Consider the following 21,159-nt stretch of genomic DNA (forward strand, 5'->3'; position numbering starts at 1 on the left):
ATGTTTCTCCTTTCTCACAATCTTTACTTCTTCCGCTGACCCTCAGCACCACCGAAAGTACTTTTAGTTCTGGAAAGAAACCCAGCTGCACACTGGCACACTTGACCTTCATGCAGCCAGAAGCTTTGGATGGTTCCCCATCCAAAATATTAGAGATGAGATGAAAGCAAAATAGACATCTGACAAAAGTTGCTTTTTCCCTTCTGCATTTTAGGACCTCAAGTAATGTTTATCCAGAAACTGCTGTCATACCATAGATTCATTGTACATTCAACAACATAAGCATACAATCTGGCAAATTAAAAATCTCTTAACTTACACTCCAGATCCCTGCCCAAATTTAAGAAAAGAACTAGGGTGGACACAGTGTTTTTTCCATGTCACGTCTTCTGTGATGGGGCTACGGTATGTGGGAGCAGAGAATGGGGTGGGTGGGTGAAGCATATGCCGGATGAGGATCTATCAGCAATGGGAGGGATCCTTCGCTTTAACATCTCCACCCCTGCTCCTCTCAGAGGACGGCCTTTCATTGCATTCAGCTGTGATGGTAGCAAGAACACAGGCACACCGAAGACAAGGAGAGAGGGAGCCTTGTGCCCTCTCTCTGCATCTCAGGCAGGACAGCACAGGGTACGGAGCAGTCTGCAGAGAGGCCAGCTCATCAGCTCTTCATGGAAGCACTTGTCTTCCACCTTGGGCTTTGAGCACTGAGCAACTGGCCCCTGGGGATCAACAGAATAATCCTAAGCAGACTTACTCTATGTCACACTATGGAATGTTCCAAGTAGGTGGCCATGTTTTCATAAGATGTCTTTTCCTCCTTTTGTTGTTGCCATTTCATATGTTTAGGATTGGGTATGTGTTTCTTCTCTCTGAATGGCACTCGAATGTTTGCTGACTCCTACTCTGTATGACTGGGGCGTACAGCTGTGGACTGATGCATGCCATCCCATCGTCTTTCATGATCAAAGCAGTCTCTTCTTTTTTGACAGCTGAAGAAGCATCAAGTCACCCTTACTCTGCCACTAATTTATTTCCTTCTTGCTTAAATGATGAGAGACATATAATCTCCACCCTCACGGAGTTGTCATCACCCTTCTTTTCAAGGGCCTGTTTCCCTTGCCTCCATAACTGTTGTTGGTACTGACGGGCCAGGCTTCCAAACCTCTTAAAACTCCCCCGATAAAAAACATTTTACTCCAAATTGCAAGACACCTTTGTCCATTGATGTATATATAGACAATATAGACAAAATTATGAATTTTAATATGTGCCAGATCACTCACTAGAGTATTAATACATAATGTAATATCATATAATATAGCCAGTACAGTGTAGTGGCAATATAGCATGGGACTTAAGAGTATAAGCCCTTGACCAGATTTGCATGGCTTAATATCTTAGCCCTACCACTGGATGAGACCACTGCATAGGTCTCATCCAGGCTGGGCTCAGCTGGACTTGGTTCTTGGTAGAGGGTAAGTCTAGGTTCATATCACATAACTCTCATCTTCCTTGGATCAACAGATACCTGAGGCACTTTTTTTTTCTCAGTAAGAACAGCAGGATTGCAAAGGAACAGACTAATCTGCATAAGCATATTTCAAAGTTCTTCTTAGGTAATGTCTGTTATTATTCAGTTAGCTAAGAGAAGTTACATAGCCAAGCCCAAAGTCAAAGCACAGAGAGGTGCACACTTTCTGTGGAGGTGTGGTAGTGAAACAGATGGTAATCTATTCTACCACAGGGGATAATACAGTCATGCATTGCTTAATGACAGGAGTACTTTCTGTATTGTTAGGCAATTTCCTCATTGTGTGAACAGCATAGAGTGTACCTACACAAATCTAGATGTTATAGGCTACTATACACTTAACCCTATAGGGTATAGCCTATTGTTCCTAGGTTACAAACCTGTACAGCATATTACTGTATTGAATACTTTAGAGAATTACAACATAATGGTTTTTGTGTATCTAAACAAAAAAGGTACAATAAAAGTAAGATGTGAAAGATAAAAACTGGTACATCTGTATAGAAGATTTACCATGAATGGAGCTTGGAGGACTGGAAGTTGCTCTGAGTGAGTCAGTGAGTGAGTAGTGAGTGAATGCGAAGGCCTAGGACATTACTGTATACTACTGTAGACTTTATAAATAATGTAGACTTAGGCTACACTAAATTTATTTTAAAAGTTTTTTTCTACAATAACAAATTAACCTTAGTTTACTGTAACTTTTACTTTATAAACTTTAAATTGTTTAACTTCTTGATGCTTTTATAATAACACTTGGCTTAAAACACAAAGCACAATCATGTACAGCTGTGCAAAAATATTTTCTATTTATCCTTATCCTATAAGCTTGTTTCTATTAAATTTTTTTTTCTTTTTAAACTTTGTTGTTAAAAACTAAGACACAAACACACACATTAGGCTAGGCTTACTGAGGGTCAGGATCATCAGTATCACTTTCCTCCACCTCCATATCTTGTCTCACTGGAAGGATCTCAGGGGCAGTAACCCACACGGAGCTGTCATCTGCTATGTAACAGTGGTTTCTTCTGGAATACCTCCTGGAGGACCTGCCTGAGGCTGTTTTACAGTTAACTTTTTTTTTAATAAGTAGAAGGAGTACACTCTAACAATTAAAACATACAGTATAGTAAATACTAGGCAATAGGAATTTTTTGACTTCATTATAATCTTATGGGATCATTGTCATATATGCGGTTGATAGTTGACCAAAACAGTATTATACAGCACATGACTAATAGAGAGTTGTAAGGTTAGTGTATGTAAAAAGCTTAAAATAGTTTCTGGTGCATAGAAAATGTTCAATATGTAACAAACCTGCACATTGTGCACATGTACCCTAAAACTTAAAGTATAATAATAATAAAATTTAAAAAAAAGAATAAAAGATATAGATCTCTGTAAAAAAAAAAAAAAAGAAAATGTTCAATAAACATTTGCTATTATTAGGCATACAGAAACACAAAAAAATTCATTATTGTGTAACTGTAACATAAAATACATATTTGGTGAATGTGTCACTAAGTGACACTTTTTGCCATCCTAAACAAAAAGAACAAAACTGGGGAAATCACATTACCTAACTTCACATTATCCTATAAAGCTATAGTAACATTTAAACAAACAAACATGCTTAAATTTAATTGAAAAGCTAGTGTGAGCCAACCTCTAGGATAGTCAAATATTATCACAATTATTTACTGTTAGCAGAATCAGAATGGCTAAAGATCACCAGGTTTTATCCACTCATTTGACAGATAATGAATCAAGCCAAAATGGTGAGATATGTAAGTCAAAGAGGAAAAAGTGGATGAATGGAGGATGGATAGATGAATAATAAATAGGTAAGTAGTTAATAGAAAAAGGAAAGGAAGGAAACCAACCTAGATCTCTAGAACTCTAGTTGAGAACTCTTCCCACTGTATCACACAGACCAGGTGTTGTTTCCTGTAGTTTATATAAACACTGTTTATCATATTTTTTCTATCCTTCTGCCTTTCATTGAGCCTTAAAAGAAGAAATAATTTTAATAATATTTTTAAAAGTTCAACTATTGCTTCAATTGAGAGATGACTGTAGCACAAGATTTACTTAAAATGTAAAAATAACACAAAGCTAATCCTTACAGAGGCCTTCATTTGTCCACTTAACTAATATTTATTCAGTCATTATTATCTGTTAGCACTGCACTACAGAGCAAAAACAAAACAAATCTTTGTTCTTGTGAACATGCATTATGTGGAAGAGACAAGCAATTAACAAATTAATAAGTAGTATGTTCCACAATCCCTTATCTGCAATTCTAATATCAAAAAGCTTGGGAAACTGAAAATTTTGACAATTCAAATAGTGGTAAAATCTGAATCAGATTCATTTAGTAGTAAAGCTGATATGAGACTAGTCATAGTCTTATTTTTTATTTTAATTTTTGTGGATACCTATGTGTACATATTTGTAGGATATATGAAATGTTTTGATACAGGTATACAACATGTAACAATCACATCATGTAAAATGGGATATTCATCACCTCAAGCATTTATCTTTTGTGTTACAATCAAATTATACTTTTAGTTTTTTTCTAAGACATCTTGTTATAACAATTTTTACTTATTTTAAATATACAATTAAATTACTATCAACTTAATCCAGTCTATCGTTGTTGGACATTTAGGTTGGTTCCAAGTCTTTGCTATTGTGAATAGTGCCACTATAAACATACGTGTGCATGTGTCTTTATAGCAGCATGATTTATAATCCTTTCGGTATATACCAAGTAATGGGATGGCTGGGTCAAATGGTATTTCTAGATCTAGATCCCTGAGGAATTGCCACAATGACTTCCACATGGCTGAACTAGTTTACAGTCCCACCAACAGTGTCAAAGTGTTCCTATTTCTCCACATCCTCTCCAGCACCTGTTGTTTCCTGACTTTTTAATGATCGCCATTCTAACTGGTGTGAGATGGTATCTCATTGTGGTTTTGATTTGCATTTCTCTGATGGCCAGTGATGATGAGCATTTTTTCATGTGTTTTTTGGCTACATACATGCCTTCTTTTGAGAAGTGTCTGTTCATATCCTTGCCCACTTTTTGATGGGGTTGTTTGTTTTTTTCTTGTAAATTTGTTTGAGTTCATTGTAGATTCTGGATATTAGCCCTTTGTCAGATGAGTAGGTTGCAAAAATTTTCTCCCATTCTGTAGGTTGCTTGTTCACTCTGATGGTGGTTTCTTTTGCTGTGCAGAAGCTCTTTAGTTTAATTAGATCCCATTTGTCAATTTTGGCTTTTGTTGCCATTGCTTTTGGTGTTTTAGACATGAAGTCCTTGCCCATGCCTATGTCCTGAATGGTATTGCCTAGGTTTTCTTCTAGGGTTTTGATGGTTTTAGGTCTAACATGTAAGTCTTTAATCCATCTTAAATTAATTTTTGTATAAGGTGTAAGGAGGGGATCCAGTTTCAGCTTTCTACATATGGCTAGCCAATTTTCCCAGCACCATTTATTAAATAGGGAATCCTTTCCCCATTGCTTGTTTTTGTCAGGTTTGTCAAAGATCAGATAGTTGTAGATATGCGACATTATTTCTGAGGGCTCTGTTCTGTTCCATTGGTCTATATCTCTGTTTTGGTACCAGTACTATGCTGTTTTGGTTACTGTAGCCTTGTATTATTGTTTGAAGTCAGGTAGCGTGATGCCTCCAGCTTTGTTCTTTTGGCTTAGGATTCACTTGGCGATGCGGGCTCTTCTTTGGTTCCATATCAACTTTAAAGTAGTTTTTTCCAATTCTGTGAAGAAAGTCATTGGTAGCTTGATGGGGATGGCATTGAATCTATAAATTACCTTGGGCAGTATGTCCATTTTCACAATATTGATTCTTCCTACCCATGAACATGGAATGTTCTTCCATTTGTTTGTATCCTCTTTTATTTCATTGAGCAGTGGTTTGTAGTTCTGCTTGAAGAGGTCCTTCACATCCTTCGTAAGTTGAATTCCTAGGTACTTTATTCTCTTTGAAGCAATTGTGAATGGGAGTTCACTCATGATTTGGCTGTTTGTCTGTTATTGGTGTATAAGAATGCTTGTGATTTTTGTACACTGATTTTGTATCCTGAGACTTTGCTGAAGTTGCTTATCAGCTTGAGGAGATTTTGGACTGAGACGATGGGGTTTTCTAGATATACAGTCATGTCATCTGCAAACAGGGACAGTTTGACTTCCTCTTTTCCTAATTGAATGCCCTTTATTTCCTTCTCCTGCCTGATTGCCCTGGCCAGAACTTCCAACAATATGTTGAATAGGAGTGGGAGAGAGGGCATCCCTGTCTTGTGCGAGTTTTCAAAGGGAATGCTTCCAGTTTTTGCCCATTCAGTATGATATTGGCTGTGGGTTTGTCATAGATATCTCTTATTATTTTGACACATGTCCCATCAATACCTAATTTATTGAGAGTTTTTAGCATGAAGGAGTGTTGAATTTTGTCAAAGGCCTTTTGTGCATCTATTGAGATAATCATGTGGTTTTTGTCTTTGGTTCTGTTTATATGCTGGATTACGTTTATTGATTTTTGTATATTGAACCAGCCTTGCATCCCAGGGATGAAGCCCACTTGATCATGGTGGATAAGCTTTTTGATGTGCTGCTGGATTCGGTTTGCCAGTATTTTATTGAGGATTTTTGCATAGATGTTCATCAAGGATATTGGTCTAAAATTCTCTTTTTTTGTTGTGTCTCTGCCCGGCTTTGGTATCAGGATGATGCTGGCCTCATAATATGAGTTAGGAAGGATTCCCTCTTTTTCTATTGATTGGAATAGTTTCAGAAGGAATGGTACCAGCTCCTTCTTGTACCTCTGGTAGAATTCGGCTGTGAATCCATCTGGTCCTAGACTTTTTTTGGTTGGTAAGCTATTAATTATTGCCTCAATTTCAGAACCTGTTATTGGTCTATTCAGAGATTCAACTTCTTCCTGGTTTAGTCTTGGGAGGATGTATGTGTTGAGGAATTTATCCATTTCTTCTAGATTTTCTAGTTTGTTTGCGTAGAGGTGTTTATAGTATTCTCTGATGGTAGTTTGTATTTCTGTGGGATCGGTGGTGATATCCCCTTTATCATTTTTCTTGCATCTATTTGATTCTTCTCTCTTTTCTTTTTTATTAGTCTTGCTAGTGGTCTATCAATTTTGTTGATCTTTTCAAAAAACCAGCTCCTGGATTCATTAATTTTTTGAAGAGTTTTTTGTGTCTCTATTTCCTTCAGTTCTGCTCTGATCTTAGTTATTTCTTGCCTTCTGCTAGCTTTTGAATGTGTTTGCTCTTGATTTTCTAGTTCTTTTAATTGTGATGTTAGGGTGTCAATTCTAGATCTTTCTTGCTTTCTCTTGTGGGCCTTTAGTGCTATAAATTTCCCTCTACACACTGCTTTGAATGTGTCCCAGAGATTCTGGTATGTCGTGTCTTTGTTCTCTTTGGTTTCAAAGAACATCTTTATTTCTGCCTTCATTTCATTATGTACCCAGTAGTCATTCAGGAGCAGGTTGTTCAGTTTCCATGTAGTTGAGCGGTTTTGAGTGAGTTTCTTAATCCTGAGTTCTAGTTTGATTGCACTGTGGTCTGAGAGACAGTTTGTTATAATTTCTGTTCTTTTACATTTGCTGAGGAGTGCTTTACTTCCAACTATGTGATCAATTTTGGAGTAGGTGTGGTGTGGTGCTGAAAAAAATGTATATTCTGTTGATTTGGGGTGGAGAGTTCTGTAGATGTCTATTAGGTCCGCTGGGTGCAGAGCTGAGTTCAATTCCTGGATATCCTTGTTAACTTTCTGTCTCATTGTTCTGTCTAATGTTGCCAGTGGGGTGTTAAAGTCTCCCATTATTAATGTGTGGGAGTCTAAGTCTCTTTGTAGGTCTCTAAGGACTTGCTTTATGAATCTGGGTGCTCCTGTATTGGGTGCATATATATTTAGGATAGTTAGCTCTTCTTGTTGAATTAATCCCTTTACCATTATGTAATGGCCTTCTTTGTCTCTTTTCATCTTTGTTGGTTTAAAGTCTGTTTTATCCAAGACTAGGATTGCAACCCCTGCCTTTTTTTGTTTTCCATTTGCTTGGTAGATCTTCCTCCATCCCTTTATTTTGAGCCTATGTGTGTCCCTGCAAGTGGGATGCGTTTCCTGAATACAGCACACTGATGGGTCTTGACTCTTTATCCAATTTGCCAGTCTGTGTCTTTTAATTGGAGCATTTAGCCCATTTACATTTAAAGTTAATATTGTTATGTGTGAATTTGATCCTGTCATTATGATGTTAGCTAGTTATTTTGCTTGTTAGTTGATGCAGTTTAAAATGTGGCACATATACACCATGGAATACTATGCAGCCATAAAAAATGATGAGTTCATGTCCTTTGTAGGGACATGGATGAAACTGGAAACCATCATTCTCAGCAAACTATCGCAAGGACAAGAAACCAAACACCGCATGTTCTCACTCATAGGTGGGAATTGAACAATGAGAACACATGGACACAGGAAGGGGAACATCACACACCGGGGACTGTTGTGGGGTGAGGGGAAGGGGGAGGGATAGCATTAGGAGATATACCTAATGCTAAATGACGAGTTAATGGGTGCAGCACACCAGCATGGCACGTGTATACATATAACAAACCTGCACATGTACCCTAAAACTTAAAGTATAATAATAATAAAATTTGAAAACAAATACATAAATAAACAAATAAATAAATAAATGAATTACTATCAACTATAGTCACCCTGTTGTGCTATCAAATACTAAGACTTAATTCATTCTTTCTAGGAGTTTTTGTACCCGTTAACCATCCCCACCTACCCCCAACCCTCCAACTACCCTTCCCAACATCTGGTAACCATCCTTCTATTCTCTATCTCCATGAGTTCAATAGTTTTGATTTTTAGATCTCACACATAAGTGAAAACATGCTTTGTCTTTCTGTCCCTGGATTAACTTAGCATATTGACCTCTAGTTCCATTCATGTTGTTGCAGATGACAACATCTTATTCTTTTTGATGACTGAATAGTACTTTATTGTGTATCAGTACCACACTTTCTTATATTCATCTGTTGATGGACACTCAGGTTGCTTCCAAATTTTGGCTATTGTGAACAGTGCTGCAACAAACATGGGATTGCAGATAACTCTTCAATATGCTGATTTCCTTTCTTTTGGGTATATACCCAGCAGTGAGATTACTGAATCATGTGGTAGCTCTATTTCTAGTTTTGAGGAACCTCCATACTGTTCTCCATAGTGCTTTTAGTAATTTACATTCCTACCAAGACTGGGGTTCCCTTTTTTCCACATCCTTGTCAGCATTTGTTATTGCCTTTCTTTTAACTAAAAGCCATTTTAACTGAGGTGAGATGATATCTCATTGTAGTTTGGATTTGCATTTCCCTGATTATCAGTGATGTTGAGCACTTTCTCATATGCATGTTTGCCATTTCCATGACTTCTTTTGAGAAATGTTTATTCAAATTTTTACCCATTTTTTAATCAGATTATCAAATTTTTTCCCATAGAGTTGAGCTCCTTGTATATTCTGGTTATTAACCACTTGTCCGATGGGTAGTTTGCAAATATTTTCCCCAATTCTTTGTGGTGTCTCTTCACTTTGTTGTTTCCTTTGCTGTGCAGAAACTTCTTAAGTTGATATGATCCAATTTGTCTATTTTTGTTTTGATTGCCTGTGCTCGTAGGGTATTACTCAATAAATTTTTGTTCAGACCAATGTCTTGGAGATTTTCCCGAATGTTTTCTTGTAGTAGATTCATAATTTGAGGGTCTTAGATTTAAATCTTTAATGTATTTCTATGTGATGTTTCTATATGGCTTGAAGTAGCAGTCTAATTGCATTCTTCTGCATATGTATATTCATTTTCCCCAGCACCATTTATTGAAGAGACTATCTTTTCCACTGTGTATGTTCTTGGCACGTTTGTTGAAAATGAGTTTACTGTAGGTGTGTGAATTTGTTTCTGGGTTCTCTATTCTGTTCCATTGGTCTACATGTGTGTTTTTATGTCAGTACCATGCTGTTTTGATTACTATAGCTCTGTAGTATAATTTGAAGTCAGGTAATGTGATTTTCTCAGTTTTGTTCTTTTTGCTTAGGATAGCTTTGATTATTTTGAATTTTTTGTGGTTCCATATACATTTTACAAAATTTATGTGTGTGTGTTTGAAGAATGTCATTGGTATTTTGATAGGGATAGCCCTGATTCTGTAAATTGCATTGGGCAGTATGGACATTTTAATAATATTGATTCTTCCAATCCATGGACATAGAGTATCTTTCTGGTTTCTTTTGGTGTGCTCTTCAATTTCTTTCATCAGTATTTTATAATTTTCACCATAGAGATCTTTCACTTCTTTCATTAAGTTAATTCCTAGGTATTTATTTGTGGCTACTGTAAATAGGATTCCATTTTTAGTTTCTTTTTCAGGTTGTTCACTGTTGCATTTTGAAATGCTACTGTTTTTTGTATGTGGATTTTATATCTTGCAACTTTACTAAATTTGTTTATCAGTTGGAATAGTTTTGTGTGTGTGCGTGTGTGTGTATGTGTGTGTGTGTGTGGAGTCTTTAGGTTTTTCCAAATATAATATTATGTCATCTGCAAACAAGGATAATTTGACTTCTTTCCTTCCAATTTAGATGCGCTTTGTTTCTTTCTCTTGTCTGGTTTTCTAGCTAGGACTTCCAGTACTATGTTGAGTAACAGTGATAAAAGTGACCATCCTTTTCATCTTCCAGATCTTATACAAAAGGCTTTCAGCTTTTCCACATTCAGTATGATACTAGCTGTGAGTCTGTCATATATGGTTTTTCTGATGCTAATGTACATTCTATATCCAGTTTTTTAAGGGTGTATTATAAAGGGATGTTGAATTTTATCAACTGCTTTTTCACCATCAATTGAAATGATCATATGGTTTTTGTCTTTCATTCTATTGATATAATATATCACATTGATTAATTTGTGTGTGTTGAACCATCCTTGCATCCCCGGGATAAATCCCACCTGGTCATGATGAATAATCTTTCTAATGTACTGTTGAATTTGGTTTGCTAGTATTTTGTTGAGGATTTTTACATCACTATTCGTCAGAAATACTGGGCTGTGGTTTTCTTATTTTTAATGTGTATTTGTCTATTTTTGGTATAAGGGTAATACCGGGCTCATAGAATGAGTTTGGAAGTATTCCCTTTTCTGTTTTTTGGAGTAGTTTGAGTAGTACTGATATTCATTTTTTAAATATTTGGTAGAACGCAGCAGTGAAGCCATCAGTTTCTGGGCTTTTCTTTACTGGGAGACTTTATTACAGCTTCAATCTCATTACTTGTTACTGGTTTGTTCAGGTTTTGGATTTCTTCATGGTTTAATCTTGGTAGGTTGTATTTTTCTAGGAATTTGTCCATTTCTTATAGATTTTCCAATTTATTGGCATATGGTTTCTCATAGTAGTAATTAATGATCATTTGAATTTCTGTCATATCATTTGTAATGTCTCCATCTTCATCTCTGATTTTATTTATTTGGATCCTCTCTCTTTTTTTCCTAGTCTGGCCAAAATTTTGTTAATTTTGCTTAACTTTTCAAAAACTAACTTGTTTATTTCAATTTTATTTATTTCTGCTCTGATCTTTATTTTTTCTTTTACTTATTTTGGGTTTGGTTTGCTCTTGCTTTTCTAGTTCTTTAAGATGAATCTTTAGGTTGTCTATTTGAAGTTTTTCTTCTTTTTTGATGTAGGCACTTATGGCCATAAACTTCCCTCTTAGTACTACTTTTGCTATATTCCATAGGTTTTGCTTGTTGTGTTTCCATTATCATTTGTTTCAATGAATGTTTCAATTTTCTTTTTAATTTCTTCATTGACCCACTGGTCATTCAGGAGCATATTGTTTAATTTCCATGTATTTGTACAGTTTCCAGAATTCCTCTTGTTATGGATTATGAGTTTTATTCCACTTTGGTCAGAGAAGATGCTTGATATTATTTCAGTTTTTTGAATGTTTTAAGATTTGTTTTGTGACCTAATGTCTTCCCTTGAGAATCATCCATATGCTGAGGAAAAAAATGTGTATTCTGCAGCCATTCGATGAACTGTTCTGTAAATGTCTATTAGGTCTATTTGGACTATAGTGCAGATTGTCCAATGTTGCTTTGTTGATTTTTCCATCTGGACAATATGTCTCTATCTGATGCTGAAAGTGTGGTGATGAAGCCTCTAGCTTTCTTTTTTTTTTTTTTTTTTCTTTTTTTTTTGAGATGGAGTCTCACTCCTTCGCCAGGCTGGAGTGCAGTGGCACCATCTCGGATCACTGCAACCTCTGCCTCCCGGGTTCAAGCAATTCTCCTGCCTCAGCCTCTTGAGTAGCTGGGACTACAGGCGCACGTTGCCATGCCTGGCTAATTTTTTTTTTTTTTTTTTTTAGTAGAGACATGGTTTCACCATGTTGCCCAGTCTGGTCTCGAACTCCTTAGCTCAGACAATCTGCTCTCCTTGACCTCCCAAAGTGCTAGGATTACAGGCGTGAGCCACCACACCTGGCAGCCTCTAGCTATTAGTGTATTGGGGCCTATCTCTCTCCTTAGCTCTAATAATATTGGCTTTATAAATCTGGGTGTGTCAGTGTTGGGTGCATATGTATTTAGAATTTTTTTTTTTTTTTTTTGGCTGCATTGACCCCTTTATCATAACATAGTGACCTTTTTTTGTCTCTGTGAAAGTTTTTGACTATAAATCTATTTTGTCTGATAAAAGTATGGCCACTCCTGCTCTTCTGGTTTCCATTGGCATGGAATATTTTTTTCCATCCCATTACTTTCAGTCTATGTTTGTATTTATAGGTGAAGTGTATTTCTCGTAGGCAACAGATCATTGGGTCTTGTCTTTTTTTTGTATCCATTCAGCAACTCAATGTCTTTTGATTGGAGAGGTTAGTCCACTTACATTCAGTTTCTTTATTGGTAAGTAAGGACTTACTCCTGCCATTTTGTTATTTGTTTTCTGGTTATTTTGTGGTCTTCTTTCCTTCCTGCCTTCCCTTCAGTGAAGATGATTTTCTTGGGTCTTGCCTTTTATGTTTTGTGTATTAGTTGTATTTTTTTTTTGTGGTTTGAGGTTACCATGAGGTTTGGAAATATTATCTTATAACCCATTATTTTAAGCTGATAACAACTTAACACTGTTTATGTAAACAAACAAAAAACTAGTAAACACTCTATGCCTTAACTTCATCCCCCTGTTTTTTTGACTTTCTGTTGTTTCCATTTATATTTTCTTGTATTGTTTATGTCTTGAAAACTTCTTATGGTTATTTTTTATTTATTTTATTGCTTAATTGTTTAGTTTTTCTATTTAAGATAGCAGTCTACACACCACAGTTACAGTGTTATAATATTCTGTGTTTTCCTGTGTACTTGCTATTACCAGTGAGTTTTGTACTTTCAGATGATTTATTGCTTATTAATGTCCTCTTCTTTCTGATCAAAATACTCCCTTTAGCATTTCCTGCAGAAAGTTCTGGTGTTGATAACATCCCTAAGCTTTTGTTTGTCTGGGAAAGCCTTTATTTCTTATTCATGTTTGAAGGGTATTTTCACTGAATATACTATTCTAGAGTAAAAGTTTTTTCCTTCAGCACTTTAAATATGTCATGCCATTCTCTCCTGGCCTGTGAAGTTTGCACTGAAAATTCTGCTGTCAGACATATTGGAGCTCCATTGTATGCTATTTCTTTTTTCTTGCTGCTTAGGATCCTTTCTTTATCCTTGACATTTGGGAGTTCAATTATTAAATACCTTGGGGTAGTCTTCTTTGGGTTAATTCTGCATGGTGTTCTATAACCTTCTTGTACTTGAATATTGATATCTTTTATAAGTTGGGAAGTTCTCTGTTATTATTCATTTGAGTAAACTTACTGCCCCTATCTCTTTCTCTACCTTCTCTTCTAGGCCAGTAACTCTTAGATTTGCCATTTTGAGACTATTTTCTTTTATTATTATTATTATTATTATAATACTTTAAATTTTAGGGTACATGTGCACAACATGCAGGTTTGTTACATATGTTCACATGTGCCATGTTGGTGTGCTGCACCCATCAACTCATCATTTAGCATTAGGTATATCTCCTAATGCTATCCCTCCCCCCTCTCCCCACCCACAACAGTCCCCAGTGTGTGATGTTCCCCCTTCTGTGTCCATGTGTTCTCATTGTTCAATTCCCACCTATGAGTGAGAACATGCGGTGTTTGGTTTTTTGTCCTTGTGTTAGTTTGCTGAGAATGATGGTTTCCAGCTTCATCCATGTCCCTACAAAGGACATGAACTCATCATTTTTTATGGCTGCATAGTATTCCATGGTGTATATGTGCCACATTTTCTTAATCCAGTCTATCATTGTTGGACATTTGGGTTGGTTCCAAGTCCTTGCTATTGTGAATAGTACCACAATAAACATACATGTGTGCATGTGTCTTTATAGCAGCATGATTTATAATCCTTTGGGTATATACCCAGTAATGGGATGGCTGGGTCAAATGGTATTTCTAGTTCTAGATCCCTGAGGAATCTTCACAATGACTTCCACAATGGTTGAACTAGCTTACAGTCCCACCAACAGTGTAAAAGTGTTCCTATTTCTCCACATCCTCTCTAGCACCTGTTGTCTCCTGACTTTTTAATGATCGCCATTCTAACTGGTGTGAGATGATATCTCATTGTGGTTTTGATTTGCATTTCTCTGATGGCCAGTGATGATGAGCATTTTTTCATGTGTCTTTTGGCTGCATAAATGTCTTCTTTTGAGAAGTGTCTGTTCATATCCTTTGCCCACTTTTTGATGGGGTTGTTTGTTTCTTTCTTGTAAATTTGTTTGAGTTCATTGTAGATTCTGGATATTAGCCCTTTGTCAGATGAGTAGGTTGCAAAAATTTTCTCCCATTCTGTAGGTTGCCTGTTCACTCTGATGGTGGTTTCTTTTGCTGTGCAGAAGCTCTTTAGTTTAATTAGATCCCATTTGTCAATTTTGACTTTTGTTGCCATTGCTTTTGGTGTTTTAGACATGAAGTCCTTGCCCATGCCTATGTCCTGAATGGTATTGCCTAGGTTTTCTTCTAGGGTTTTGATGGTTTTAGGTCTAACATGTAAGTCTTTAATCCATCTTGAATTAATTTTTGTATAAGGTGTAAGGAAGGGATCCAGTTTCAGCTTTCTACATATGGCTAGCCAGTTTTCCCAGCACCATTTATTAAATAGGGAATCCTTTCCCCATTGCTTGTTTTTGTCAGGTTTGTCAAAGATCAGATAGTTGTAGATATGCGGCACTATTTCTGAGGGCTCTGTTGTGTTCCATTGGTCTATATCTCTGTTTTGGTACCAGTACCATGCTCTTTTGGTTACTGTAGCCTTGTATTATAATTTGAAGTCAGGTAGTGTGATGCCTCCAGCTTTGTTCTTTTGGCTTAGGATTGACTTGGCAATGCAGGCTCTTTTTTGGTTCCATGTGAACTTTAGTTTTTTCCAATTCTGTGAAGAAAGTCATTGGTAGCTTGATGGGGATGGCATTGAATCTATAAATTACCTTGGGCAATATGTCCATTTCCACGATATTGATTCTTCCTACCCATGAGTAGGGAATGTTCTTCCATTTGTTTGTGTCCTCTTTTATTTCATTGAGCAGTGGTTTGTAGTTCTCCTTGAAGAGGTCCTTCACATCCCTTGTAAGTTGGATTCCTAGGTATTTTATTCTCTTTGAAGCAATTGTGAATGGGAGTTCACTCATGATTTGGCTCTCTGTTTGTCTGTTATTGGTGTATAAGAATGCTTGTGATTTTTGTACATTGATTTTGTATCCTGAGACTTTGCTGAAGTTGCTTATCAGCTTAAGGAGATTTTGGGCTAAGACGATGGGGTTTTCTAGATATACAATCATGTCATCTGCAAACAGGGACAATTTGACTTCCTCTTTTCCTAATTGAATGCCCTTTATTTCCTTCTCCTGCCTGATTGCCCTGGCCAGAACTTCCAACAATATGTTGAATAGGAGTGGTGAGAGAGGGCATCCCTGTCTTGTACGAGTTTTCAAAGGGAATGCTTCCAGTTTTTGCCCATTCAGTATGATATTGGCTGTGGGTTTGTCATAGATATCTCTTATTATTTTGACATACGTCCCATCAACACCTAATTTATTGAGAGTTTTTAGCATGAAGGAGTGTTGAATTTTGTCAAAGGCCTTTTGTGCATCTATTGAGATAATCACGTGGTTTTTGTCTTTGGTTCTGTTTATATGCTGGATTACGTTTATTGATTTTTGTATATTGAACCAGCCTTGCATCCCAGGGATGAAGCCCACTTGATCATGGTGGATAAGCTTTTTGATGTGTTGCTGGATTCAGTTTGCCAGTATTTTATTGAGGATTTTTGCATAGATGTTCATCAAGGATATTGGTCTAAAATTCTCTTTTTTTGTTGTGTCTCTGCCCGGCTTTGGTATCAGGATGATGCTGGCCTCATAAAATGAGTTAGGAAGGATTCCCTCTTTTTCTATTGATTGGAATAGTTTCAGAAGGAATGGTACCAGCTCCTCCTTGTACCTCTGGTCGAATTTGGCTGTGAATCCATCTGGTCCTAGACTTTTTTTGGTTGGTAAGCTATTAATTATTGCCTCAATTTCAGAACCTGTTATTGGTCTATTCAGAGATTCAGCTTCTTCCTGGTTTAGTCTTGGGAGGATATATGTGTCGAGGAATTTATCCATTTCTTCTAGATTTTCTAGTTTATTTGCGTAGAGGTGTTTATAGTATTCTCTGATGGTAGTTTGTATTTCTGTGGGATCAGTGGTGATATACCCTTTGTCATTTTTTCTTGCGTCTATTTGATTCTTCTCTCTTTTCTTCTTTGTTAGTCTTGCTAGTGGTCTATCAATTTTGTTGATCTTTTCAAAAAACCTGCTCCTGGATTCATTAATTTTTTAAAGGGTTTTTTGTGTCTCTATTTCCTTCAGTTCTGCTCTGACCTTAGTTATTTCTTGCATTTTGAGGCTATTTTCTAGCCTGCTTTGCTTCATTGTTTTTTCTTTTTTCTTTTTTTTTTTTTTGTCTTTTCTGTGTATTTTCAAACAGCCTATCTTCAAGCTCACTAATTCTTTATTCAGCTTGATCACATCTGCTATTAATGGACTTTGATGCATTTTTCAGTATGGCAGTTGCATTTTTCAGCTCCAGAATTTCTGCTTGATTCTTTCTAATTATTTCAATCTCTTTGTTAAATTAATCGGATAGAATTCTGAATGCCTTCTCTGTGTTATCTTGAATTTCTTTGACTTTCCTCAGCACAGCCATTTTGAATTCTCTGTCTGAAAAGTCATATATCTCTGTTTCTCCAGAATTGGTCCCTGGTGCCTCATCTATTTCATTTGGTGAGGTCATGTTTTCCAGGATGGTGTTGATGTAGTAGATGTTCTTTGATGTCTGGGCATCTAAGGGTTAGGTATTTATTGTAGTCTTCACTTTGTGGACTTACTTGTAGCTGTCCTTCTTGGGAAGGCTCTCCAGATATTCAAAAGGACTTGATTGTTGTGATCTAAGTGTTGTGATCTAAGCTGTATCTGCTTTAGGGGCACCACAAGCCTGGTAATGCTGTAGTTCTTACAGACTCATAAAGGTACTGCCTTGATGGTCCTGGACAACATCCAGAAGGATTATCTGGATTACCAGGCATAGCCTCTTGTTCTCTTTCCTCACGTTCTCCAAAGTGAATGGAGTCTGTCTGTCCCACTCCACCCCCGTCTCTGTCTCTGTCTCTGTCTCTCTCTCTGTTCTAGGCCATCTGGAGCTGGGGATATTGTGACATAACCACCTCTGTGGTCATCACCACTAGAACTGTACTGGGCCAGACCTGAAGCCAGCACATCACTGGGTCTTACCTGAGGCTTGCTGTAACCACTCCTGGGCTTCAGCCTGTTCACTCAAGGCTTTAGGGCTCGACAATCAGCAGGTGACAAAGCCAGCCAGGCCTGTATCCTTCACTTCAGAGTGGCGGGTTCCCCCAGGACATGCCCAGGCTCCTGGCTCCATCCAGGAGCCAGGGACTAGAGTAAAAAAATCTTAGAAGTCTACCTGGTGTTCTATTGTACTGTGGGTGAGCTGGCGCTGAACTCAAAAGATGTAGTCCTCCCCACTCTTCCCTCCCCTTTTTAAAGGCAGAGGAGCCTCACCCTGTGGCTACCGCTACCACATCTCCATGGGGAGTGCTGTACCACTGAAGGCCCAAGAGCTCTTCATTCAACTTGTGTTGCATGCTGCCTGGCCTGATACTCACCCTTCAGGGCAGCAGGCTCTCCTCTGACCCAGAGCAGGTCTAGAAATTCTATTCAATAGCCAAGTCCTGGAACCTGGGACCCCAAGAACCTGCTTGGTGCTCTAACCCCTGTGGCTGAGCTGGTAACTAAGGTACAAGACAAAGTTCCCTTTGCTTTTCCCTTTGATTTTCTCAAGAAGAAGGAGTCTCACCCTGTACCCACCACAACTAGGAATGTGCTTAGTCTCACCTGAAGCCAACAAGTCTTAGAGTCTCACCCAAGGCCCTCAATGTAGTACCTGGGTATTACTGCTGGTTGTTCAGGGCCCAAGGTCTCTTCAGTTAGAAGATGATGAATGCTGCCAGGACTGGGTTCTTCCCTTCAAGGCAGCAGGTTGCCTTCTTGCCCAGGGTGTGTCTAGAAATGTCATTCAGTAGCAGAATCTGGAAAGGGGGCTTCATAACTCTAACTGGTACCCTACCCTGCTGTGGCCGAGCTGGTATCCAAGATCTCAGACAGAGTCCTCTTTATTCTTCCCTCTTCTCTCCTTAAGTGGAGTGAGTGGGTCTTTTTTGGAGCCACCAGCTATATATCCTGTGGTTAGGGGGAGGTGATGCCAGCACTCCCTTCCCCACCCTGGCTGGTGTCTCAGTAAGTCACATGCCCCCCTCCCCCAGTCCACTGTCTCTGGCCCAAGTTCAACACTAGGACTTGCCTTGGAGTTGCAGTCCTTATGGCCTAGTCTGCCTTTCCAGTTTATTTTGGGCCCCAGAACACTTTAGCCTGCACTGATGAGGCTTGCAGGAACTCAAGTTTGGACCACTGGGATTGGCGATTCCTTTCTGGCTAAACAGCCCTGGTTAAAATGCTCCTTTTTTGGGTGGACATCAGCTGTGTTTGGTCTAGTTTTGTTTTCTGTTATAGTAGGGCAGCACTGAGCTCAGTGCCTCATAAATGCTACAATCTTCCTCTCTCCAGCACACCAAACACTCTCCACACCATGCCTCTGCTGCTGCGGGAGAGGTGGCATCAGCTATTTAAGACTGTTTTTCCTATCTGTTCAGTGCCTCATTAGTGATATGAAGTTAAAGCCAGGTACTGTGAGTGCTCACCTGATTTTTGAGTCTTATGAAGGTGCTTTTTTTGTGTAGATAGTTCTTGAATTGGTGTCCTTGCCTGGGGGGACAATCAGTGGAGATTTCTATTCTGCCATCTTGCTCTGCCCCAAGTTGTAGTCTTTGAAAAATCTCACTTAGAATGAATATATGTTTTACTGCAAGTTTATTAACATATTTGACTTCAGAGTGCTTTCCCAGACCTCTTGAATGGGAGGGGAGAAGGGTAGGAGATGTTGCATAATTATAGTATATGTACTATATTACCTTAAAAATACCAAAAATACTTAATTCTAAATGACATCTGGCTTCACCGGGATTGTGGGGCTACATAATATTTAGGAATTATAAATACTGTGAATGGAAATGAAGCAGGTATGGATATAGAGAATGAAGGCCAATGGTGAAGAGGGTAAAAGTTGGAGGTGGAGGTTTTTTAGCTAGACTGGTGAGAGAATCCTCTCTGGGAAGTGATATTTGAGAAGATCCAGAAACAATCCTGGAGCTTTCAAGGAAAAAGAGTGTTTTAGTCAGTGGGAACAGACATGTGGTTATCTAAAGAGACATTCCAATCTGAGAGAAGACAAAGGTCAAAGACTTAAATCAAGAGTGTTCTTAGCACGTTTGAAGAAGAACATGAAGGCCACTAAGGCTATAGAATACGAAACAAGAGGAAGAGTGATCAGATAGGCTTTCAGAAAGGTAACCAGGATCCAAGTCCTTGCCTTAGATGTTATGGAAAGTCTTTGGGGGATTTTGAACAAGGGAGTCTTAAATTCAGTTTTCTTTTTAAAAATGTCATTCTGTTGCTCTATAGATAATTTTTAAAAATCACTCTTTTGTTATGTGGATAGTAGAGTAGTAGATGGTTGCAGTTGTGAAGATTGGAAAAGATAAGTGATCATGACAATGGATGAAACTCAGAAATTTAATGATGTGTAATCATATAGATAGTTTTTTTTTTTTCAAGAAAGCGTCTCACTGTTACCTAATTGGAGTGCAATGGCATGATTGTAGTGCATTGCAGCCTCGACCACCTGGGCTCAAGTGATCCTCCTGGTTGAGGCTCCCAAGTAGCTAGGACTATAGTACAGCATGCAATACCATATCTGACTTTTTTTTTTTTTTGGTAGAGACATAGTCTCACTATGTTGCCAACACTGTATAGATATTTTTTAATAAAATAATGTCCTATGTTATATTTTAACAAAATAATATCTTTTAGGTATCTGTTGCATGAATGATATGCTATGAATTGATAATCTAAATATTATGCTATCATGCTTTTTGGTTTTTGTTCTAGATTTTTCCCTAAGTATTAGAGCTAAGAAATCAGCTTGGTCATTATAGTGCTCTTGCCAGTCTCCTTCTCTTTTCTCAAAGAGGGAAAGAGCCCCAGCTAGAGGAAAGTGCCCCCAAACTTGGAGTAAAAAGAACTGTTTTCTCATCTCCGATCTGCCACTGACTGTAACATTGTTTATTTAACCTCTTTTGATTTTGGTTTTCTGTACTGTTAAGTGGATTGAATTACCTGATTGATATAGCTCTTTTTGAATCTTCAGTCTTAAATTTAACAAGCCCTTTCTGTTAGAGTCTAAAATTCTATGATTTTAAATGAGACTGCATAAAAATCTCAAAACTTCCTTAGATATGAATGTAAAAGAATACAGAATAACTGGATGTGTTCAAAATTGGTAAGTTCACCCTGGTATCGTTTTTAACAGGACCAAGGAAATAAATACCAGAAATCAAGAAGAGCACAGACCATTTTCCTTCATCAATCCATAGAACCCTAATGCTTCTTTAGTTCCATCAAACACAGAGGAATGACCACCATGGCAGATGGCAACAGAGGATGTCAACAATTTTTTGGAGGCAAGCAATGAAATATTTCTACTATGAGTTTTCTGTTATTAATCATGTAGACACAAGTAGAATTATATTGGGTTTTAATTTAAAATGAAAAGTATTATTTACTATAGGAATTTATGTATGCATGTCTTTTTATTTTTTTTTCCTCTTTTAACACTATTGCATGTCAAAAATTACATTAAGATGCATTTGCCCTTACCTCTAGAGTAACAGATAGAATAAGGCTATCTTAAATCCCGAAATACAGAACAAGGATTTAAATAACCAAAATTAAGTACCTATATT

The 21,159-nt window shown here is 37.5% G+C and overlaps 1 protein-coding gene across 23 annotated transcripts in view; it reads left to right on the plus strand.

The window, feature by feature from the left end:
* MBD5 (methyl-CpG binding domain protein 5) overlaps positions 1–21,159 on the plus strand; it is a 475,596-nt gene that overhangs the window by 187,587 nt on the left and 266,850 nt on the right. For 16 of the 23 annotated variants that reach the window (XM_063712773.1, XM_054549347.2, XM_063712788.1 and 13 more), the window contains one exon: positions 20,727–20,877. The exons of 5 other annotated variants lie outside the window; for them this stretch is intronic. The gene's annotated coding sequence lies outside the window, so the exon portion shown is untranslated. Of the gene's footprint in view, positions 1–15,500; positions 18,039–20,726; positions 20,878–21,159 lie in introns of those variants that run through there. 2 more of the 23 variants (XM_063712794.1, XM_063712793.1) reach the window with 2 other exon arrangements.

The sequence above is a fragment of the Pongo abelii genome, chromosome 11, assembly GCF_028885655.2.
Source record: "Pongo abelii isolate AG06213 chromosome 11, NHGRI_mPonAbe1-v2.0_pri, whole genome shotgun sequence".
Classification (NCBI taxonomy): domain Eukaryota; kingdom Metazoa; phylum Chordata; class Mammalia; order Primates; family Hominidae; genus Pongo; species Pongo abelii.